Genomic DNA, 24,195 nt, shown 5'->3' on the forward strand with positions numbered 1-24,195 from the left:
TGGGACCTTGGAAACATAAAAAGAAAAAAAAATTAAAACATATTAACAGCATTACATCCAAATCTTATCGTGTTTCTCCTATTTGAACAACAGGCAGGTAAGGAAGATGGGATCTGGATTATGTCCAGCTGGTCATTTTGAAGTACAGCCATATTGCATTCCAGGCAGAGAAATCACTTAAATTGAAAATTTTGCAATTCATTATTTATTTCTCTTCATATAACATGGAGCTTGGTATTGTTATTTTAAGTGCAATTGCCACATAGTTAAATCTATGGTACCACAACATTCCAGGGTACCCCCCAAATTAATGTATTTTTCTATCAGTTGCTGCAGAAACAGAATACACAGATAGCAAATTTAATGAATGACATTACAATTAGGAAGTTAAACTCTTAGCACTGACAGAGCTGCCTGTTATCAGAGGTTGCTGGATTTTTGATCAAAAACATGGATTTGAATGATTTGTTTGAGTAGATAATGAACTTTAAAATATAGCAAGTTTAATTATGCAATATATTAAAAAAAAAAAGACATCTCTTGTCCAAAGCTTCTCAAATCACCTGCATAGAGAGAAATCAATTTATTCTTTTCTGTTAGACCCCTGAAAAGATAAATCCACTGACCCTGAAAATAGATCTCTTTTTATTCTTGGCCACGTCCATAATCCTCCTTTCTTAACAGCTGAAAAGAAAGTCATAATTAATATGCCACTAGAGAGTTTTCATTATTTCTTCAGAATTACCTCTTAATTTACTAGATTAGCCTGATTAAGTAATGAATTTGTCAGTTCCAGTTTTTCCTTAAGAATATGAAATATCTCATTTTTGACCAGGCAACGCTGAATTAAACTGCAACCAGGGAAGACATTTTGGCCTAGATTTCTTTTGTTAAATTTCTTTTTAAACTTTTTTCTTAATGCATACCTAATTAGCGAAGGCCACAGAGCCCCACAGGCCCTCTCTACCTGAAGAATTTGTAGCTGCAGAGCTGGAAGCGAAGCACAGCAGCCCAGCAAGCTGTTCCCCCTGCGCTGAGAGCCAGGACACAAAGGGAGGAAGGGTGTTGTGGACCACAGCCCTGCTGCTATGGCACAGCAATTTGGTCCGTTACTGAAATGCTGGATTGAAGTGCTGGTAAAGATGTGCAATCACTCTCCTGCAGAAGCGGTCCCTTCCATTGGTTGGAGGAGGACAAAACCCTGATTTTTTTTTCCCCCAATATAGTTCAAATTTTCTGTGCGTCAGTGAAGAACATCATCCCTCCTTCACCAGTGTGTAGCAGAAAAGTTTTGTGTTGTTTCTGTGTTCGTTTTTTGAGAACTGTGGACTTTTCCCTTCGGTGCTTTTGTTGTTGCTAAGAAAACACCTGTGGGTAATTAATTACAATATTTTCTTCTAATTGTGAGTCTGTAATGGATCTGACAGTGTCATCCTTTTCTCTTTACATGTCAGGCAAAACTGGTCCTCATTCCCTGTAGTCTTTCCCATTTCACCCAAATGGATCAGTTAAGCAGCTAACTCACTGACTGCATGTATTATTGTGCTCAGTAGCCTAATTTGTGTAAAATATGCAGTGGTTGCCATTAAAATGTCAACCTTTACCCCTTATAGTATCTATACTTGGAAGGGAGACTTGCAGGTTCCTTCCTGCAACCCAAGGTTAATGGTACCCTAATTGCCATAGGTGGAAATTTCTGAGGCCATTGGAAAGGTTTAATGACCAGCTGTGTGTCTGTATGGGGACGCAGACTGGCGGAAACTGGCTTGTTCTGTCCCGAGGCTGCTGGTAAAACCCTGAGAGAGGCTGAGAACTCAGTCATAGGAGCTGGAGTGGGATGGAGACTGGTATACATATAGGTATGTATAAAATGATAGATGGAAAAAGCCAAACCACAAATAACCATGTGGCACTGAAATTCCTAGAGACCAGCAGTTCACAAATCAAGAGAACATAGCCAGTGAAGAGTGATGAGCTGAAAAGGACAGCACAAAAACTTGACACGCCGTGAACCAAGCAAAAGTTTCCAGGCTGTAGGATTTCAGTGACTCATGGTCTAAAAGGTTTGGCGGGGCAGGAGCTGGCGAGAGACGGCTGGCTGCTCTGGCTGCAGAGCATTTCACGCTGCATGAGCGTTCAAATGGTGTAGCGATGGCGAGGTGCAATGGTGTAAGGGGAGGAGCGGGCAACTGGCTTTCATGGACCCTGCCAGCATGGGGACAGGAGCTGGCTGTCCCAGCTCCCTACTTTGAAGGACTAGACATCATGTTTTCCGCTTAATTCTCAAACCTTTGGATTTTTCTTTTACACCAAAAGAAGACGTGACAGCTGCTTTTGTTTTAACCTTCTGTCTGCAGCTCTGATGTTGTGTCTGCACTACAGGGTTACGCTCTGCTCAGGGGAGACTTTACCGCAGCTGGTGCGGAGGAAGCCCTGAAAGACATCAAATGAATGAAGATTTTTGGAAATAAAGCTCTCGGCCTCCGGTAAGCATGTGCAACTATTGGTGTCCAGAAAATTTTCAACTTGTCCAAATCACAGGAGCAGCACATGGCCCCTCTCTGACCCCAGCATCAGCATAGTGGCCAATTTTATGTCCTTGCAGCAGAGCACAGAGGTACTGGAGCTCGTCAAAGAAACTACAGGAAAATGAGCCATCAGTTTGAACAGTCAAGGCCTATGTGATGGTCAAGTTCTGGTTTATTTGTTAATTTTTAGCTTGCATGATGTGTTCTTTAGAGAGGCGGTGGTCCGAGTGGAGGAGCAGCAGCCAGCTCCTTTGGGAGCAGGGCAGGCTGATCTGCCAAGCCATGGAGCCTGCAGAAATGGGGAAACTGCTGAAAACAGCAAGGAATAGACATGGCCCAAGCTCAAGGATGATGGAAAGAGCATCTGGAGGAACAAAATGGGCTGGGCAGAGTTTGCTACAACCAAAAAGCTGTGGAGTTGGCTGAAGCCGAGGCTGAGAGAAAGGATCTGTCTGCAAGGACACAATGGGCAGGGGGAGGTGCTTTAATAAATCGTTTTTACTTCTATTCTGTCTAGCATAATCACTTCGAGCTTAAAATAAGCTGGCTGGCCAAGCATAGGTTTGAATACAGCCTGGCTGGGCCATTTGAGGGATCCTTTTGGGGCTTCTCCCTGAAAAGAGGATGTTTTGGTGGGGTCACCTCATCGCTGTGTCTGACTTGAGACAGTGATGTACAAGGGACACCTTGACTCTCTTTAAAAGTTTTCTCGTTTTCAAGCCCTTTCGACCTGTCCCCCCCTGCCATCCCAGTGACTGGGTGCTGCTGCCCAGTTCAGCAAGCGGAGCGGGAAAGTGTTTCTTTGCTCTCCCATTTCTCAAATAAGAATGGAAATTGGATGAAGGCAAAGCTTTCAAGGCCCATTCAGCCTTGAAGGTGCTTTTGGCTACAGCCAGCCTCAGGGCTGGGTGAAGACCAAGGGAAAGAGGGGCGATGCACACAGGCATGAAAGTCATGAGAATTTGAAGGCAAACTGGACACACATTTCAATGTGAATGCACAAAAGGCAGCAAACTCCAAGCTGCCTGCTGTGCCTCACTCCCTCACCCAGCTGTTTTCCTGGGACACTAGGGCTCCAGTTATTGGGGGTTATGCTGTAAATGAGGTAATGGAAATTTAGGCTAGACAGAAAATTGAATGGGATAGCCAGAAATCAAGTCTTAAACTCTTACTTTACCGTGAACTTGAAGTCCAAATGTGGAAGAAAAATCTCCCAAAGGACTTTCTTTCAGTCTCACATGTGCTGCTTTTCAAGTGTCTTAAATTACACACAAATGAGGTTCCTGTGCCCACAGAGCTGTCAACATGCCACCACTTGCCTGTGTCTGTGGAGAAAAATTCATTAGTTTGGGTGCCAGAACACCATTAGTTAAAATCTTACCTCTTTTCCTCTCTACGTGTCCCACTGTCATCAGCCTGCTCCTCACTCCCTCCTCCCTTCACAACTTCTGAGTCTGTTGGCTGGTTTCAACAAATTTGGAGAGAAGAGGCAGAATTCTCAAAAATAATTAAGGATGTACAAGTATGGCGAAAATCAGCAGCTTAGTAGCTGAGAGAAACCCAAATTAGCTGTCAGCCCTTGTGCCAGAGAGGTGGATGGGAGCCAGCAGTGCTTGTGCCCAAAAAGGCAGCTTCGTGGTCAAATCTGGCTGCTTTTCTGTAAGAGGTGCTGGGCTGAGCTGGTTAGCGGGATGGGTAGAGAGGTGATTTTATTCTGCTTTGAGCAGCAGGCAATATGGTGGACCTTCAGAAGGCAGCTCTTGGAGCTTTGGTGTCACTTTTTCCCACTTGCAGCTGGAGGACTTGATCTCTCTGCCCTGTCCTATAGCTGCATGGCAGGAAAGTCCTGAGAGGAAGTAACAACTCCCTCATCTTCTTCTGCTTTTTCTCATACCTCTTCTACATCCCTCATTTTAAAGGGATACTACCATCCTTCCACTTTTTCTACGAGAGAGAAGTGCCCATTTGCCTTCCTCTTTTTTTTTTTTTTTTTTTTTTTTAATCTTGATGCACTGAAATCAGAAAATGTCTGCTCCTAAGCTTCCTGTCCTAGGTTGAGTTGTATCCTTTGGATCTTTCCAACATAAAAACCTGTTATACTGAAATTTTGTGACCATGAATGTAGCTCTCATTGAAACAGACCTCTTCAATATTTGAGTTCTGTAAAATGTTTTTGGAAAAAAACATCCCTTTATTTCATAATTCTAATTTTCTTCTGGGAAGAAACTTTGATTTTCCAGCTAGATTTCCTTAGAAATTATTATTCAGCCCTTACCAAGAAAAGAAAAAGATCATGAAGGGGAGAAAAAAAAACAAAACCGAACATCCCCTGAATATTTTACAAATCTTTAACATTATTCTTTAAAAAAAATCCACACAGGCTGGCTGAGCAAGTGGCACTGCCTTGCACGCCTGTGTGAACAGTTCCTTGGCTAATACTCATCAATTTGTGGAAGGAAACCAGGTGACACACCGTGAATGCTGACCCTGCTGCTTGTCCCCATGCCATATGGCAGCAGAAGCTGGCATTGTTCTTTGGCACTTAGACCAGAAAGCTCTTTTGCCCCAGCCCACCCCTGTTTACAGAAATAGCACTTCAGCCCTGACCATTAATGATGTACATGTGTCAGATGACAACGCTGTAACCTGCAATATCCTTGTAAGCTCAGGGCACAGCACAAACGCTGCAGCATTTAAGTAAAAAAGATTAAGTTTGATGTGGTTTAATTTACTGGAAATGAGTAAAAGGAATTAATATCTGTTTTTTTATAAGAGAAGTTTGGCTAGAAAGAATCACAGCTCTGTATAGTCTAGGCACTGGCTTTCTCAGGGTGAATCCACCCCAGATAGAAATGTTCTAAGTCTCTCAATGCTCTTTGGTTCCAGTGTTAAATTCTTTGATAATTGTATTTGGAACTATTTCCCTCAGCAGCCCAATCTTTAACCCAATAACCTTTTGAGCTGGATTTTTTTTTTCCTATCATCCAGTTTGAACCTCTTCTTCCTTAAATTTAAGTTTATGTTTGTTTCTCTTGTCTCTGCTTTTCCTGCTGAGCCCTCAGGTTTGTAGGCTGAGTCATTCCCACTTGAGGTTTCTTCCCATTCTTCCTCACCATTCATTTGCCCACTTCATCATCTATCTAACTGGATGTATAACTCAATCCTTCTCCAGCAGCCTCAGTTGGTTTTACATGGAAAAACTGTATTTGGGGATGTGAATGATCCAGAGGTTCAAAAGCAAATTCTTGAACATTAATGACTCTGCTTTTTTATCTCACAGGATGATAGACTGCCAATATCCAAGTCTTTTAAAGCCTTCCTGCCAGTAGGTTACCATCCACTTCAGCTTGGCATTAATCATGCTGCTTTGATGGCTTTTAGTTTAAATGGTTTTTTTTTTGTTTGTTCGCATAGTGGATCTTTTCCCTTTCTTCCCCTCCTTCCTTTGTTTTTGATCACACTTTTGATCAGCTGGTGGATTAATTTGACAACAATTGTTCCCCTAACTTTCAGCAAATCCTCCTTTTTGGAAGCCTGATCCAAGAGGTACATAGCACAGACTTGGAAGCATTTGAGTCTGTGCAGAGTTGCATTACCCAGCATGTCTTGTACCTTTGTGCCCCTTTTTTTCTGCCTTCTGTAAGGTGTGAACTTTTTTACATGCCTAATCCAAAGCAGTGGACAAAAGCTATTTTGGTCCTTAATCCACTCTGAGCAAAGGATTGTTTTCCCTCACTAATGTTCTTTAACAAAAATAGACCTACGATCCCTGCCTTGTGCTCTCTTGGTGTGTGACAGGTCAGAGCACCCACTTTCCTCTCATAATTAAATGACTGTATCAATAAAATATGGCTTTGTTACAAAGCAAAGAAAAATAACTAAGTAGTCAAAGCTTTCTGCTCAAAAGCAGACAAGTAACCAATTAAACCAATTCTTTTTTCTTCTAAATCCATGAGCACCTGCAAAATTCAGAATATAGAGATTCATTTCCCCATTCTCATCTTCCTTTCTCAGATCTGTGCCTGGTATGTGCCTTATCTTTCTCTGTAGAAATCCAGGGCCAGTCACCCAAACCCCATTGCTGCCTCACTGTGATTGATTGCTGCCTTCTCTGAGCAAACATTAGTAATGTACAAGCATGCAGGTTTCTGTGTACAAAATTATGGAGAACACAGGGTTTAGTGAAAGATGCATTCCTCAGAGTTACTCCAACAAGTTGCCAAAAGGAAGGGGGCAAGAGATTCAGACCCCATTTAGCCACAGTCCTTTACTCATCATTTAAGAACAGCAGGTGACTCCTAATGTAGTACGCTTAAAAATTAATAAATTACTAATATAACTACTAATACACTATAACCTATACGATAAATTATTAGTAAAACATAATAGCAGACTGGAGTTGCTATAACGTTGCTCTAGATGGGAAGCAACCTTTATTCTACTCACGAGGGTGAGCAGCCTGTCTCCTGCTCCAGGCATAAAAGGAAGCATTTAGAGGTGAAAGATGAACTCAGTATTTACCCTTTAGGAGGTTTCAAAGGGCCTGTTGGCTATAAAAGCTGAACTATCCATTCAAAAAGGAGGCATGGGCAAAGGCAGAAACTGACTGCCATCTCATCAGGAGGTAAACAGCAAATCTGCTGAATAATGGAATGAGGGAACTTTCTCATGTTACCTTAGTATAAGCAGATCAAGCATATTTTTGCTTTTATTTTTTCTGCCTACATCCTTTATAAACATTTGTGACTGTGTTGTCTCTTTTGAATATTATGAATAAATGCATGTTTGTGTTTTTCTTAGCCTGAAGTGAGGGAAGTGCAGCTGGCTCGCACCCACCGACAGCAGTGAGGCATTCCTCTCCCTGGCCTGTGGCAGGCCCAGCCCTGGCCCTCAACAAATGATCCGTATCTTCTGCACCTTGTTCACTTCATCCAAGGTATCCAACAGATTAGGTCCATCTGAACCATATGGGAAGCCAACGTAGAGGTCAGGAAAGGCAGAAATATCTTCCAGCTCCCCATCAGTGAGGCAGAGGCTCTACGCTGTGCTGGAAGGTGTCAACAACACCTCTCTGGCCCAGACGTCACCATGGCAGAGAGCGATGCGCTGGGAAATTAGAGAATATCGTTTTTCTCCACCATGACAGTGAAGTTATTAAATGACTCAAAGCATAGCCATGCCATGACGCCAGCCTGTGCGGGAGCGTAGATTGCCTGGCTGAGGGAGAAAAAAACCCAGAGGAGGCCAAGCACAAGGCCTGCACCAAGCTGGGTTGCCTCACCCTCTTTGGTACAGACTGAAGAAGCACTGAGCAGTTGCTGCTAAATAAATCGATGCTTCACAGATTTAACGAGGGGCCTCTAGAGGGAGAGGCACATGATGGTCCCAGGGGAGGCTCTGTGGCCCAGCAGTGAGGCAAGTCTGCCTGCTCCATGGGGCAGGTTGACACAGAAATGCAGATCGCGGCGAAGGAGGCACCACATGTGTGTGTCTACATTGGAACCCGTCACTCCAGTCTGCATTTGTAGTCGTTGCAGAGAAAGAGGCGCTTACAGGACACAACTCTTCTCACCCTAAGGTCACATGAAATAATCCTAAAGTCAAATGAATAATTAGCTGTATGAGTTGCTTAGATGTAGTAATCTGTAAGGCTAGCATTATTTGGGAATAATCCTTTCCAATTTCTCTGCTTTGGTCCTCTATACTGTTTGTCTCCCAAACTTCTCCATGATGTTCCCATAATGTTTTCCCAGTGGCAGAATTCCTGCACATTTCTTGGTGGCAGGCATTGTGGGCTCTGTGAACAATCAGATGGAGCCTGTTCAAACCACCAATAGCTGAAAGCTTTATTTCAGGATTAAAATAATTTTGCACCCTAATGATATGTTGTATGTACAAATAGCTAAAATCATTCAGTCATTAATGCTGATTATTTAGATACTAACAGGAGTTCCTAAGCATTCAGTCAGCCATTATTTTGAAAGCATGATGTGAAACATTTGTATGTCTCAACCAAAGGTTTTCAGAAGAAATAATGTTTCCCAAAGGTGTGGGTATTCATTTGCTCAGCTTTCACCATGCTTTGACTCTCTGTTTTGCCTTTGCTAGTGCATTTTAGGAGACCTAAAAAACCACCAAAACTAAAAGCCTAAATAAGAAGATGCCTCAATTCTGGAATTTCATTCAAGAGCTCCAGTGAGGAAGGGAGTACTGCAGGAGCAGCTAGGATCTGCCAGCTGCCTCAGCCTGGGACGTGTTTTGCAATGCAACAAGACAGGGAGCTAACTAACTGAGGGCACCTGAGTAGATCTGGCCTCTTAAATAAAAGTAAACTGCTTCCTTCTAGGAAAGAAATGCAGAAAAATATGCTCTGGGATCCTGTAGAGGGTGGTATGAAGGGGAATGGTGGAAAAAAGCAGGTAGGACTATTCCTTTTCCTGATGTCTCTGAAACAAGGCGTGCTCAAACCCAGGGAGAGATGTAGAAAGTAATAAAGCCATTTTGGGATCAGGGGACAGTATGATGTCTAAAGGACAAGAAAGACAATAGGAGAGATGTCTTGCAATGCCATGACTCTTCTGGCCACAGGTGTGATAAGCATGGCCACGCTCTGGTTACAAAGGGCAAAGGAGGCACCACCTGAAGTCTTGGATCCTGTCCTGAAATCCTTTCTGCCGGCAATTCTGAGGGGACAAAGGTAGGCACAAAAATCTTTGTGTGCAACACTTTGAACGGAAACGTGCTGAAAAAGCCCTGTGTAAGTTAACACAATAACCACCTACCAGTGAATTACCAATTACCCAACAGCAGTTCTGTCTTTTTTAATCGTATTTGTTGGGTTAATAAAGAATATATTCTTCCTCCATAAGTACTGCACTCATTTCTGGCTCTAAAAGTACTGTTACCGAAATGTGGAGTTATTTCTTGTAGCTCTTTAAGGCTATTTAAATTCTTTTTTAAGCTTTTTCCTGTGTAATCTTCTTTCACTCCTAACATGGTTATGATACATATTATGTCCTGGCCCTATGAAGAGAAATAATAGTAGATCCTCTCCTACCAGTCCGTTACCTAGCACTTTTTTCTCCTATAAAAACAGAAGAAGAAATCACTAAATGAGAGCATTTGAAAGAGCCTTAGTCCATCTTATCTAAAGCATACCTTTGTGTGGATAGTATATTTTCCTACCACAAACATTCAAGAGAAAGGGTATAATCTTCAGAGAGCCACAAAGCCTACAGCTCCATGGACACTAGGGCTGGAAAAGGCACGCCAAGGGGAGCATGGCATTGCACCAATGTTGCTCCCTCCACAGCTTTCTAATCTGGGACACCCGTGGTGCGGGGGACCTCAGTCCCAGCCGCAAGCTGTCATTAGGGATAGGGTTAGGGTTAGTGTTCAGAGAGCCACAGAGATCCAGTATCCTACAGCCCCAGGGATACTGGGGCTTTTCACGTCTCAATCTGAGCAAAGTGCCTGTATGCAGAGGACACTGTGGTTTTAGCTCCTTAGTGGAAACATTTTTTAAGAAATGTCATGTTTAGCCACCTTTTAAAAAACTTTTGCTTAGAAACTCATACCGTAAATTTAGGGGAGAAATGGAAGTAATTACTTTAAGGCACTGCCTTAAACAACTTAAACAGCTTGTTTTGTGCTTTATCCTCTGCTATATTGTATTCTAAACTGCTATTGCAGAAATTTGCTGGATCCAGAAACAGTAATTAGAGGTAAGATCTTCAAAGGTTATCCTAGGGAAGGAGGAATGCATGTCTCATATCTCTGCAGATGCACCCAAGTCTCCTGCACAGGCAGTTTGCAGAAGCGGCCAGATTGGTGAGAGCTGTGAAGTGTTTTATTTGCCTCATAAATTGATGACGGGGGCAAGTTGTGGCAAGTGATCAGTTAGTCAAAGATGCTTTGTCGGACCTTTTTATTAGTGAATGTTTCTGAGAGACTGAAATTTTGAATGCTGAAGAGCCAAGTTTTGTTTACGTCTGGGCTAGGGTAGTTAACTGCCTTCCCAAGTAACAAAACTCCCAGTGATTGGGTCGAACAAATAGAAATAATAAAGATGTATGGGTAACTCTTCCTTTTCCCCTGGGGTTTTTTCTTCACAGCTTGTTTTCAGTCATCCCGGGGACTTTTTCCATTGCTGCCAGCCCTGCCCAGTGATGTCTGGTCCCTAGAAAAGCTCCTCCCATCATCTCAGAGGTCAGACTCTTGTCTGTCCCTTGCAGCACTTTGTCTCCATGCTTGAAGACAAGGAGACTCATCTCCTGGCTGTGGCTCTTCTCATGCCGGCCAAAACCTCAGGATGCTAACCTGCAACGGCGACAATTTCTGCTCTCCCTGGGGATCTCACCTGGCTCAGTCTCCTTATGGGAGTATCAAGGAGTTGTGGACAAGAAGGGAAAAACCCAAAGTACTCTCTGTCAGACAAGGTAGCAGCACTTTTACTGTGTAACTGTAACTCATTTACAGAAATGTAAATAAACCATATTTTGTAGTCATCTTTTTCATGCTTATTTTTGATAATATCTGCCGTGCATTGAGGGCAGATACTATACATGATCTAAACTTAAGAGCATTACAAATAGTTTCAGGGAAAAGAAAGACCTCTGCATCTAAAAAGTATAAAATTAGCAAAGGAACATTCATTTTAGCTGATGCATTTTTTTTTGTGACAATAGTTGGGTTATTTGCTGATCTGAATGCTAAAGCTGAGATATGAAGCTACTTGCTTCGGTTCCTGAAATGTAGTTTTAAGCTATGAATGTGTGTGCCTTCTCATGACTGAGAAACAAAATGAAGTACATCTGGTTTAGTGTAAGGCTGAGGTTTTCAAAGGCATTTTCTTCATGAGAACTTCCTTTTTTTTTCTTTTTTTTTCTTTCTGTTAAAGTAATTTTTTTTTCAGATTGGGTTGCCCCTGTATCTCAAATCATAAAGGGCAAGACTGAGATTTATAGTCCTTCCCAGGATTCTAAGAGACTTGGAATAATGTAGATAAATATTTCTCAGGATTTTTTTAATCTCTATTCCTTAAAAATGTTTTTAAAAAACAAAACGAAACAAAAACCAGACAAGTTCCATAAGGAAAACAAAGTTTCTGGTGAACATGGGCTGACTTTTATGAGTCAGCCATGACTGATTATTGTCTCATGTGGAAATTAGGCAAAACTCTGTTCTTCATGATGTCATACTTCACACCTAGATTAACCACAATGGTTTTAACTGAGTTTAATTTAGTTTCTGGTTTGTTCAGATCTGAAGCGCTATAAAAACAAAACACTATAAGGGCACGACCCCTGTAGAAAGGAAAACACAACAAGGTCTTGCACTAATAGCTATAAAATACTACTGCTGAGTTCAATGTTGCTTTAGCAAACTCCCCAAACTTTTCCAGTGCTATTTTATTAAAAAGTAAATAAGGATAGTTCTATTCACTGCACCTGCTGCTCCTTTGCAAGTAATGTAGATATACAAATGTGTATTTATACACACAATACATACAAACACAGAAAAAAAAGAAGAGATTAGTTACATATTCCAACTTCTCAAGTTTTCTAATGACTTCCTCTCAAATACACGTTCCTTTGTCATGATGCTGGGTTGATGCTGACTTTTGATGAAAACCAGCTTTCTTGGTTCCTACTGAATTCTTTCTCAGAAGAGGTTTTCAGTGGATATATACCAAAAAGTGTGTAGTCTTATCTCATTAATATTAAAGTGTGAATTAAATACTTAGTGATCTATTCTACTGATAATACACAGGTATACTCCACTAAGACCATGGAGCGTACTAGAAGGTAAAATTGAGTTGAGGGGAAGCATCCATGCTTCATATAGTAAACTATAGCCTATGTTGGCTAAAAAATCCTCTGAAATAAATCTGAAATGGGAAGCTTTTGCTATTGCCATAAAGTAGTGCACAGAAGCACTATACAACAAAGCAGGACCTTGTTGCAGTAGATGCTATAAAAGAGAATAAAAAGCTCATGACTGAGTTCTGAAAAAGTCAGAGGCAAATGTAAAATGAACATTTTATTGTAGACTTAAGTAGAAGTCTTGGAGCAGGAGACAGTAGTTAAGAAGGAGATTTCAGCTTACTATGCAACCATTTGCTCATTATTTCTTTTTCTCACATAGAACTTCTTCCACTCTTCCACTTCTTCTTATTCCTTTTCCTGCCCCATCCTCCTGGTACATTTGTCAAGACAGAGTTCTTGCTTTAGAAGATCTGAACTTGAATCTCTTAAGAGTTTTCTTTTTGTCTCATTTTGCTGATGCAGTGCTCTTTAGGGTGCAACAAGTCATTTTTACATTGGTCATTGATTCCATAGAGATCAAGTGAGGTTGGAAAAGTGAGAAGAAGAGGAAGCTTCACTGCATAAGGAGTGGAAAACTATAGTAGTTCTTAGCTGCATAGAAAGGAGAGGAAAAATCACTAGGCTTCTGGAAAAAAAAAAAAAGGTCATTTGTAAGTAAGCATTGGGAAATAATTTGCACAAGGAGAAATTATCAATGTGTGTTTATGTGCATGCATGTCAAATCTCTCTTTTTATCCTGTTGGGATGGGTAACTAAACTTTTAATACTGGAACTTAGTTTTGTTCCCAAATTTTCTGGTGACCTCTTCTTTTGATTACAGTGGGGACAGAATCATTTATTGTGTTAGACTGATGCTGTAGAATAATGGACAAGTATAAGGGGGATTGAGTGAAGGCTGCCTCAATTTTCCTTACTTTTGCTACTTGCCTTTGCAAGCTTACTCAAATTATTTCAATACAGCTTTGACTTAGTTTTATCTATGTTTGAATCTTCTAAAAGGCATGATAAAAACACAGTATTATGGTGTCCAGCACATCTCTGTTTTCCATTTCAGTCAGTAAGTTAAACAACAGTTCCTGTCTCTTCTAGCTAATATCGGAAAAGGCAGCAATGTTTTAGGAAACTTGGAGATCAGATGAAGAATTCTCTCTTGCCAAAACACCTGGCTTTGATGGAATCCCAGCAGGCTTATGTAAAGATTTTTCACAGTTGCTTTTCCATCTGATAGGGAATAAGTTCAGTAACTCTAGAGAAAGTGGCTGTTTGCCATGCAAGAATTTAGCATTTGAGCTAAATCTAATAAATGCCCAGAATGTGATGCTTATTTCCTGATTTCACTAAGTAATGTAGATGTAAAGATTTTTATCAAGGATACTGGCCACTAGTCTTCAAGACACTATCAGAAAATCAGTTCACCAAGACGAGATTGGTTATGTTCACCCCAGACATGTTTTCGGTAATGTCAGACACTTAATTAATATACCCCAGGTCTCCTGTAGATTTAATCTCCTCTCCGTCTGTGTCTCATCTCCACTGATGCTGAAGAAATATTTGACAGTTAATTTCTATTTATAACTTAATACTCCTTTTCAGTTCCAGAGCCATGTTTTGTTACCTGCAGGGTTTGTAATCTTCTGAGTCTATAAGCAAGAATAAGCAATTGTATCCAAGACCAGTCTGACTTTAGATAACCACATTGCATAATCTCTTCCCTGGCCTTTTCTTGTAAAATTTGCCTCAGCAGTTAAAACAACTAACACTAGATTGGAGGTTATGGCTTCTTAATTTATTTTTGTTTTTACACTAAAAAAAAAAAATTAATTATCTGTTGCTCGTTCTATACACTCAAAACTGTAAGATAGAGAAGGATATACTTTTAAAAAATGTAATTGCTTATCAGACGGTAGAGGCATGGAACAGCTGACATAGCCCACAGATCATTTTTCTGTATGTTTAAAAATGTCATAAAGTCATTTATGCACAGTCCTCAAGAGTATCTTGTTCTTAAATGAAGTTTTAATTAGTCATATGCCTTGTTGAATTCTAAATTAACTCAGGAAAGGCACCTGGGTACTATTATGGGAACATAATTAGGACTTCCACCCAATGTGCAGAACCAGCAAAAAACCCCAACCTCAGCAATATTTTAGAAAAGGGACAATGATAATTCTGGAGGTATTATAAAGTCATCTACATAAATCAGTAGTTATCTCAGAACAGAAATAGTACTATATAATATATTCAGTTCACACTATCTCATCAGGAAGGGAAGTATTTATGACAAGCATTTAGAAAAAGGAAAATGGTTATTCCTACACTGACCTATTTTCATTAGGACAGAAGAGAGAGAAAAGAGTAATAATAAAAATGTACTAAGAAATAACTGATAAACACAAGGTGAACAAGCATGATTTTTACACCCAGTCTCAGAATACAGAAATAAGAGCATATTCAATGAAACTGGAATACAGTATATTTCAAATGGGCATGAAAAAGTATTTCCTCTTGCTGCACAATCTGCAGCTATTCTACAAGGTGAGAAATACCTGGAAAACCTGTAAAAACTTTGTAAATAGAGTTTACAAATAATCTCAAATAGAGTAGGAAGCTTCTAAAGAAATAGCTTAAATTCTCCGGGGAATATTTTTAATAAAGTTTTGAAGGCGTAATATTCCTGTATGCTTCAAAGCATGAGCCAATTTTCAAATAGTGGTAAGCAGAAATAAATGTCACTAGTCAGGCCATGACTGGATCCTAGAAAGTTTCTTATATCTTTCTGGACTAATATGGCCCTACCATTGATACAATCTGAAGATTAATTTCCTTATAATCTTCCTACGCCCCATCTGTCTTGAGAAAACCAATGGAAACTCAGTGAGTCAAGAAATTTGGTAAAACTGTGGAGTCTCACAACTGATGCCAGTGTTATAGAATTTACTGGGATTCTACAAGAGTTTACTATAAACAATAGGAATACTATACCTACTGTAGAAGAATTTACTATAAATATTATCTGAACCTGTAGAAAAAGCATCTTATATGTATTAGGAGGTGTTATCAAGACTGTATGAATTTTATATTATCTTTACACAATTTCTTCATTCTAAATTGCACGAAAGTAGTTTGGGATTGATTCTTTCCACATTGTCATCACGTTGATGACAGTTCAGCAATACCTAGCTCTCCTACCTTTTCTACACTGTATATTTAATCCTGTCTTCGTTTACTGAAAAAGGTAAGACTGCAAACTGATTAAGCCACTTGGCGCATCATAATTAGAGAACAAGGTTCACTACTATTGGATCTGCTGTAGCTGTGAAAGAGAAGTACAGAATACAGCTGCCTATTAATTGGAAATCCTTGCAGGAAGTACTCTACGCCTGTTCTCTCTAGCATTTACTAGCTAGCAAATCGATTATAGCAGTAATATAAGGAATTGTATTTGATGCTGTAAACCACTTGGAAACCAACAATTCTGGTTGTTCCGGGGATTGCTTTTTCTACCTGTCTGGTTTCAGTATAGTTGCAACTTATTTTGCATGAGAAGTGACTGTTGGTGCATAAAAGTTTCTAATGAGGATTCTTTGATCTCAGACTTTTATTCCATCTTTTAATCTCATTGTGCCTTAGTTTGTTTACTTTGTTGGCTTGACAGCAGAATTTGCATGTCTCTCCATATTTTCCTGAGTTAGTGAGGTTTAAATAATGTTACTGGTTCTGTTTGAACAAGCAGCACCCATACCTGACATTCAAACCCAAACTATTGTCTTAGCCAAAGCCATTCCTTTGTAAGATACTTACTAAACTGTCAGCTCTAGCGATGCATAATTAGTGCATCACCTTGTTGGCCTTTGCACAATGGCAGATTGGAGCAGTTTACTGAGAGCATAAGTAACTGATTATTTGATAAGTCATTTTGGAGACTGTGAAAAAGGAAGAGATTCATCATATAATCGCAGGAGTTAATTGAGGTGAAGAATGTAGAAGGCTAGACTTACTTCTGATCAATATACATTCTTCCAGGGAGGCATAATGGTTGTGAATATAAAGAAAAACAGGTAAAAAATGAGGAAAATCTTTATTAGAATTCTTAGTAATTCTTTGTCTGAAACATTCTACCCAGATAAATGTTGGGGATAAACACTATAAAGACACTGTGAGACTATAAAGAGACTCTGTGCCATAGAAACACGGGAAGTTTTGTTTAAAATGTAAAAATATTTCCAAGATGAGAAGCTCACAGGTACCTGTTAGTGTTTAGAAAGGTGCGTGAGTGACTATGCACCGTTTGGCAATGAGGAGTCAGCTAGAAAGGAGGCTTAGCTAAGAGTGTAGTCAAACAAATTTCCCGCATCTGTGTTTTCCGTGGAAGGTGCTATTCAGAGGGCATTTCCTATGGGAAATCAGACGTTGGCCTTAAGAGGGATCGCAGTCTCTCAGGAGGAAGTTATGAAGCAACTTGAGAAAGACAAATGCACTGAATTACCAGGAGCAGATGGTATTAATCTGAAGAGTCTGAAAGAAATAAACTGTGAAATAGCGGAGATACTGATGAGGTCCTTCCATGTACAGTGATTGTTACTAGGGGCTTCAAAGTAATTTGATTCAATTTTTTTTTTTTTTTCCCTCAGCAGAGGAGGGTTTGTACCGTGACCTACTGTGTGGATGGGCTACCTTGTGCTTTCTGGGTTGCGAGGATCACTAGGGTGCAGGATGTGAGGAAGGCTAATTCAGTTGGCTAAGACCAGTGTGGCTGCTGCAGAGTAAAACCTTCAGTGCTTAAACTTACAGGCAGACAAAGGAAATGGAGAAAAACTGATTCCCAAGTTAAGTCATGGGAAAAGATTTGCAGTGAACGGCTGTTTGCTAGTGTCAAGATGTCAGTAGTGAATAGGGAGTTGAATAAATCTGAGGAAGATACGCAACTGTGGGAACTAAAAATTATAAAGAAATAGGAAATACTCTAAGCAGATTTGCATACATATGTGTGGGCTGAGAAACAATATGTCAGATAAGGTAAAATCAAATAAGTAAGGGTTAAGAAGTAGATCCAATATAAATATATCTCCTTATAGAGCAATTGCTGGTGAATTCATAAAAGGCTTTGTGGAGGAAAAATAGAAAATGACAGAGAAGGCTGAAAAATATATCTGTGGATAAGAAACTTAAAATGCAGCAGCTTCTTGTGTGGAACACATTAGGTGAACAACACACAGTGCTATGCAGCAAATGAGAGTGAGAATTGGAAAGGCAAAGGTTTTAGTCTAACAGCTACTCATATAGACATTTCCTGTGAGCAGGGAGTGAAAAGTCTCAGAAATTATTTTCACTGAATCATAACAGTGGCAAGATAGTGATAAACATTGTATTTATAAATGATATTAATGTGGATGTTTTCTCTAAATGTTCAGCTGTGACACTAAAAGGAATGCTCCTTGTATAACTGTCATTTTGCTGTGCATGACTTTGGATTATATATTTTTAATGAGATAACAAAGAGAAAATAGGAAATGAGACTGGGTATCTGAAAGAATCTAAGAAATTATTTGTGGGATTTTCCTTTCTACTTTAAGAGCAGGAATTAAGAGAAAAGAATGTGGCTACTGAGAAAAAAAAAATTGAGTGGATCTAGGGTAAAAATAAGAAAAATGGAGAAGCCATGATGTCTACATTCTTCTGAAATGGGTTCCTAATACACACTTCAGAGGTGGTGCAGTAGTAGATGGAGGAAATGCTAGGACAGTGGATTTCATGGAGTTTAGAAGAGGGTCTGCAGACAAGCTAAGTCATCTTCCAATCAAGAAAATGTGTAAGTCAGACATCTAACTAAGGAGAGTTGCATGTGGCAAAACATGGTTGGGGGGAGAAGACAGACTTTGCCTAGTGAAGGGAAAGAAAATTAACGGGTAGTTTTGCTGTGCAGAAGAATGTCAGGGTAAAACAGAAAGAAGATAGGTGACAAAGGAAAAAGAGATACCAGCCACAGCAGAAAAAGCAGATAGAACGGCCTACATGATCTGAAACTGGACTGCAAATAGTATTCAGGTAACTGTAACACTGAAAGAGATAGTAAGACAGAAGGATCAGAGGACAGATAGAAAACCATTAGAGAAGAAAATGAAATTCACTTGAACACAAATAATAGAAGTTTTTATGAACCAAATAACAATTCATTGCTGCGAGATGCTAGGCCTGCGCTAAACAGATGAGAGAACAAAAGCATGTGCTGTGGATACACACGAGACTGGAAAGGATTCTGGAAGAAAATCTGTTGGTCAGTCTTCAAATGAGGGCAGATGGTACTCCCAAATTCTCACTGAAATAGAGGAAAGATAATTAGCTGGTTTGCACAAAGTTACTCAAAGAAATGGAAACTCCGTTGATCCTCTGAAGAATCCTCCTGTTCTGTGGAGAAGCAGGGCCAAGGTTTGACAAAGCTGTAAAAACAGTACTCAGGTTTGAATTTTTAAAGTTTTGGGATATTGACCATTGAGAAGAATTTGTAGAGGGAAGATACTTTACATTTCTGTAGACTCCCCTTAAATAATCAGATTTCAGGCTTTCAGAACTCAGGCTAGCACAACTGTTAGGGAGACCTCTAACCTTGGAAACAAAAAAGCAAATTCAGCAGACACTTTTATAGTCTCCATGCTTAGATTTAATATACACAAATATGAAAATCCAGCAAATGGAAAAAAAAAAAAATAAAGAACTCCTGGTGTCACAGGTGCAAGCAGATTTCAGAGGGATAAGAGAAACATATTAGAATAGCTACATTGCCTAGGTCAGCTGTTGAAGAGCGCATACAGTTCAAAAAGACAGATCTAAAAGTGAAGTTAGAAGAGTAGATTGTATATTATGATATAGTAGATAATGAAAATACAACAAATAATAGCATGGGTGAAGTTTGAGTCAAAATTGTGCTAGTCAAATATACCACCAAAAAGGCATATTTGTTGGGGTTCTACTAAGATTCTTGTAGTCATCCTGTGAGAGGTCCCACAATCTTCACTGCTTTTGATCAATGCTGACAAAAACAGACCTTTCTGTTTCCCTTGGCTTGCCTTGCCATTCCCCTTTTCTCCTAGAGTCCTTTCCTCCTGGCTTTACTGAGAAGTTTCTTGCTAGTTAGTTCTCTGAGACCATTGGATGTCCTGCTGCCATAATGGTCTGGCTCTTTGATGGAGTTCCTTGGCTGTGTGCTTGCAAGGCCTGTTTCTTACATCACTCAGTTTGCGAGCTTTTCAAGACAGCCCTTGTTTGTGTGCCACCCAGCACAGCAGGATGCTGCCTCATAACTTTTAGGTATGAGGATCTCCTGAGTAGTTCAGAAATGCTTGTAACTTGTATAAGGTCATAGGCAAAATCCTAAATTAGGAGTTTCTGGACTCCATTCTTTCTTTGCAGTCCAGCAGCATACCACAAACCTAAGAGGGAAAGTTAAATAAAGTGATGATAGGTACTTCCTTGTGGCTTCAGAGATGACATGCAACCAACAATATGAACAGCTTAATTTTGTGGGTTCCTGAAACCTTTATCCCAAAACTGGAGATGGTGAAACATTTGAAATGATGCATCCTGTTCCCTTTAATAAGACTTTCTAAATCATTTTGGGTCATGTCCATGCTGTAAAGAGGCTTTCCTTCTTGAAAATCTACAACTGTTCACATACTTAGTCTGACTGATTTATCTGCTTTTTTTCTATTATAGCTCAATTTTCCAAATAAAAAACTATAAACTTGCATTTTTATAATGTCAGCATCTTCTGCAAGAGAGTAATAAAATGCATCTGATTGGGTTTTGCTATAAATTTTTTGCTTGATTAGTGGATTTAAAGCATCCTTTGACCCAACAGCTGTGAGGTTAGAGAAAGGAGGAAACAGAGCCATACTTTTCTTGCTCCAGGGGGACTGCAGAGATGACTTGCTGAATCAACCAGCAGGATGCTCAGCGCTTTAACTAATCCAACTTGCTTGTAGTCCCACCCTCAAGGTGCACTGTTTTTCTCCAGATAAATGCTGTATTTGCAGGAAGAGGGAGGCCTAGGTATCATTAGGATAAATCTCTGCAATCAGGTTATTTATTCCCCTGAAAACTCAGCTGGTCTTACTTTCCATGCTTGCACTTTACCTGTAGGGATAACCAGCTCAATAGGGTATGAATCATCTCTTACCCCTTTGCACCCTTGTGAAACTTGGTTAACTACAATCTATTTCCAGGTTACTCAAGTAAATCTATGAACGTGTTTTGTGGCAAGTGGCTGATACTGCTTAAGAGTGGTAAGATATTAATCTGATCTATGGTATCCAAACCCTGTAGATTTTTAGGTTAACTTGTGTGTCTGGCTACCTTATCTGGGAATTTTAATAAACTTCTAACATAGATGTAGGCTGGACTGTCTTTTGCCTGATTAACATCGAGAAGTTAACATCTAACAGCAATAACTTAACATAAAATGCAAGAGGTCTGTTAGGGACGTGAAATACATCTCCTTCTGCTGTGAATGGGAGTATTTCCAGAGGGGACATTTTTTATGTGGAAGTTAAGACTGCTTCTTTTGCACCTAGCTCAGACAGAAATAATCAGTTTAATGTGAGTATGTACTGCCATGTGGTCAAGCTTTAGGTGAGAGCAGATTTACACAGAGAAATTAAAAGGAAATGGCAGAAGCTCTCTTGCTGGATTCTGTGACAATAAGTGGCCACAAAATGGAGAGCTGCCAGCTCTAATCTCTAATCTTTTCTCCCTTCTCAGAAAGTGCACTTTCATTTTAGAGAATATTAATTTCCAAGGTGCCCTTCTGCATCTGCTAATTACTGATTCTTTTTTTTTCTTTTTAACAGGGAATATATGTAAACAAAGAATTCTTATTCTAAGGAGCTTAAATGCCTTAGATAATTATATTTGGTATCAAGATTTAGAAAGCCAATTCTCATACATAAGTTGTTACAAAACAAGGTATTTGGACGGTTAAGATGGTCAAATCGACAAATACTTTAAGATACAAATGTAAGGAACAGGGAGGTGAGCTTCAGGTATATCAAAAAAAGCATAAAGAGGAAAAGAACAGAGTGGAAAACTGTGCTGAGAAAATTTTTGACAAGGTATTTGTCTGAGAAGTAATCTCCTCGGGGAAAGGTCCTCTGAATAAACAAAACCAGGCCATACAAAGGGCTATAAAAAGTCCAGAATGATGTGCTGAGATATAATGACTGTAAGTGCATTGGTTTTCTTGCTTGTTTTTCTTTCTCACAGCTCTTGGAGTGGATTTTCCTAGTGAGCATGAGCTGATTCTGGTGGGGACAGGGACCCAGCATTGTCATCCATGTGTCACTAGCAGCACTACTCACACAGCAGCACAAAAGGGAGCATAGGGATGGAAGGCCCATGGGAGGATGGCAACAATTTCTTCCCGCATCCAGACAGGGGTCTATGGTCCTGGCTGCAAGCAACACAAACAGAGAGAAAATACAGCATTGAGAAGGGAGTTGTGGGAGTGGAGATGTTCACAGGACCCTACACTAGCTGCAGAGACATGTCCTGGGAGCCCATCGGCAGCTCATCTAAAAGCTTCCCAGCCAGTTTTTTTAAGTGCATCTGTCACGAAGCATTTGGGAAGCCTCTATGCTGGTCATGTAGGAGCACCTGGGGGGGGTCCTGGCAGCCCTGACAAGGAGCGGTGGGAAGGTAGGCTGTTCAAGAGCATTGCTTTCTTTGGGACAGGGCTCTGTTTTCAAACTGTATCAGAAGAAGCTGTGGTCCCTGCCAGCAGCCCTGTGCAGTGTGGCTAGCAGCTGCTCTCGGCAAGTTCCTCAGCCCTTGCCAGCTGTTCGTCGCAGATGCCAGCAGCTGGCTTTGCTCCTGCCCTCCCCATCCTGCCTCCAGCCAGCTGGGTGTGATGAGGATGGGGAGCTGGGAGAGGGTGGCCGGGAGCAGAGCAGTGGATGTGTCCCACACTGGGCAGAAATGGGAGTGTGGCTGGGAAGCGATGGGGCAGCTTGAGCAGTGACTGTGCAAAAAGAATGGCAAAAACAATAGGAAAAAAACAGGGCAAGATGGGGAGTGATAGTATTGCAATAGATTTTTGGGTTAGGTGGTTTTTTTCATTGCTGATGGGTAAGTTTTTGTGTGTGTGTAGGAAAGCTGCAGATCTATGAGACATCGCTCTCTACAGAGGGGGCTGTGCATGGGGCTAATGTGGACAAGGGGCTGTCATCTGCTGCAACCCGTTATGCACAGTAGGAATGGCAATAGGTCATGTCTTCTGAAAATAGTTTTGGAGAAGGAGATCTAATTTATGCACTCGGGTACTCTGATACGATGCCGCTCAGCGTGGTATCTGAGCACGTTTCAGATGTCTTCAGCTTCTGGGACTGAGACATTCACAAATAAAGTGAGACAAGAGGAAGTTGGGGAGGGTTTGCTAAGGAAGACTTTCCAAGATTAGATTCTTCCCCTGTCTCACATCTCACTCCACCCCCGTGCATTTTTGTATGGTTTTCACTCTGAATCCAAACATGCAACGGAGAAAAGAAGCTATGAGATCTCAGGGTCAAAGGGTGAATTCTGCTTGTTGCAACATCTGTTCTTGCTTACACAGGGAAGTTACATGGGTATAAGGAAGAGAAATCAAAAGAAGCACTTAAAAATGATCATGAAATGCTGGAGAAAATAATTTCTTGTTCCTGTCAACCCTCCCTTCCCCCATGGCCCTGCCCTTTTGGAAATCCTTAGTTACATTTTTGACTGAAGAGTAAGAAGTGGATTTGAGGAGAGTATGACCAAATGGAAATTGGCAAAAGAGAGAAAAAGGAATTTTAGCAAAAGAAGATGAGCTCCCATTTTTAATAGAAAAAAATCAAGATTCCCTCTTCAGAGGATTTCATTAATGCATCCAACTGAGGACACAGCATATGGTTTACATAATGAGTTGCAGCTTTATTAATACAGAAAAAAAAAATAAATGAGATAGATTCATTTTTTTGTGGCTTTAGTTGGAATTAGTCTTGATATTAGGCCCTTTGATTTTCTTGAGCAGCCTGTGCCTTGCTACCCAACCCTCTGCGTAGCCACTGGATAATCATAAAAGGGAAACCTTTAATACTAACTTCACCAGCTTGTCCACTGACTACTGAATTTCAGCGTCCATTTTAGCCCAAAGTCGTGAATTCTAGAGCAAAGGCAGAGCTGGTCTGTGAGACTAGTTGAAAAACCTGTGACCTTGTCTCTGGGAAAGCTAAGATTAATGAAGAAAGCAATGCAGCACAGTAGCCAGTGATTAGATGGCAAAATAGAGAGTTATCTGCAATGTGATTGCCAGGAGAAAATCCAGCAAATGACTGTTTGACATAACAGTCAGGTGTCTTGACATCAAACACTTGCCTGTTACACTTGGCCAGATAAACGGCAGGACACAGCTCCCCAGTCCTTGTTAATAGAAAGACATGCAAAATGAGATGGCTTTACTGCACTTTCAGATATTAAAATCTGTGTTCTTCACTCAAAATTGAATTGTTTTACCTACCTAAATTTCTGTTGCATCTTCACTTTCCATCATAGTTTTATGCTTTGCCACTGACTTCACTGGGACTACACTGACCTGTTTAAAGGCTTATTTCTACTACCAAACTTTTGGTTTACCTTTCAAGTGTAAGATCTTCACGCACACATGCGAGAACCCTATCCCAAATACTTGGTGTTTTAATTCACACCGGCTGGCTCAGCTCAGTCTATGAGCTGTGCCAGAATGAGCAGAAAATTTCACTTTTGCTAAATCAACCACTGTCTGCATCGATCCTGTTATTGCTATTATTATCATTTTTAACACCTGAAGATTTTAT

This window comes from Chlamydotis macqueenii, chromosome 1, assembly GCF_036417535.1.
Source record: "Chlamydotis macqueenii isolate bChlMac1 chromosome 1, bChlMac1.mat, whole genome shotgun sequence".
NCBI lineage: Eukaryota > Metazoa > Chordata > Aves > Otidiformes > Otididae > Chlamydotis > Chlamydotis macqueenii.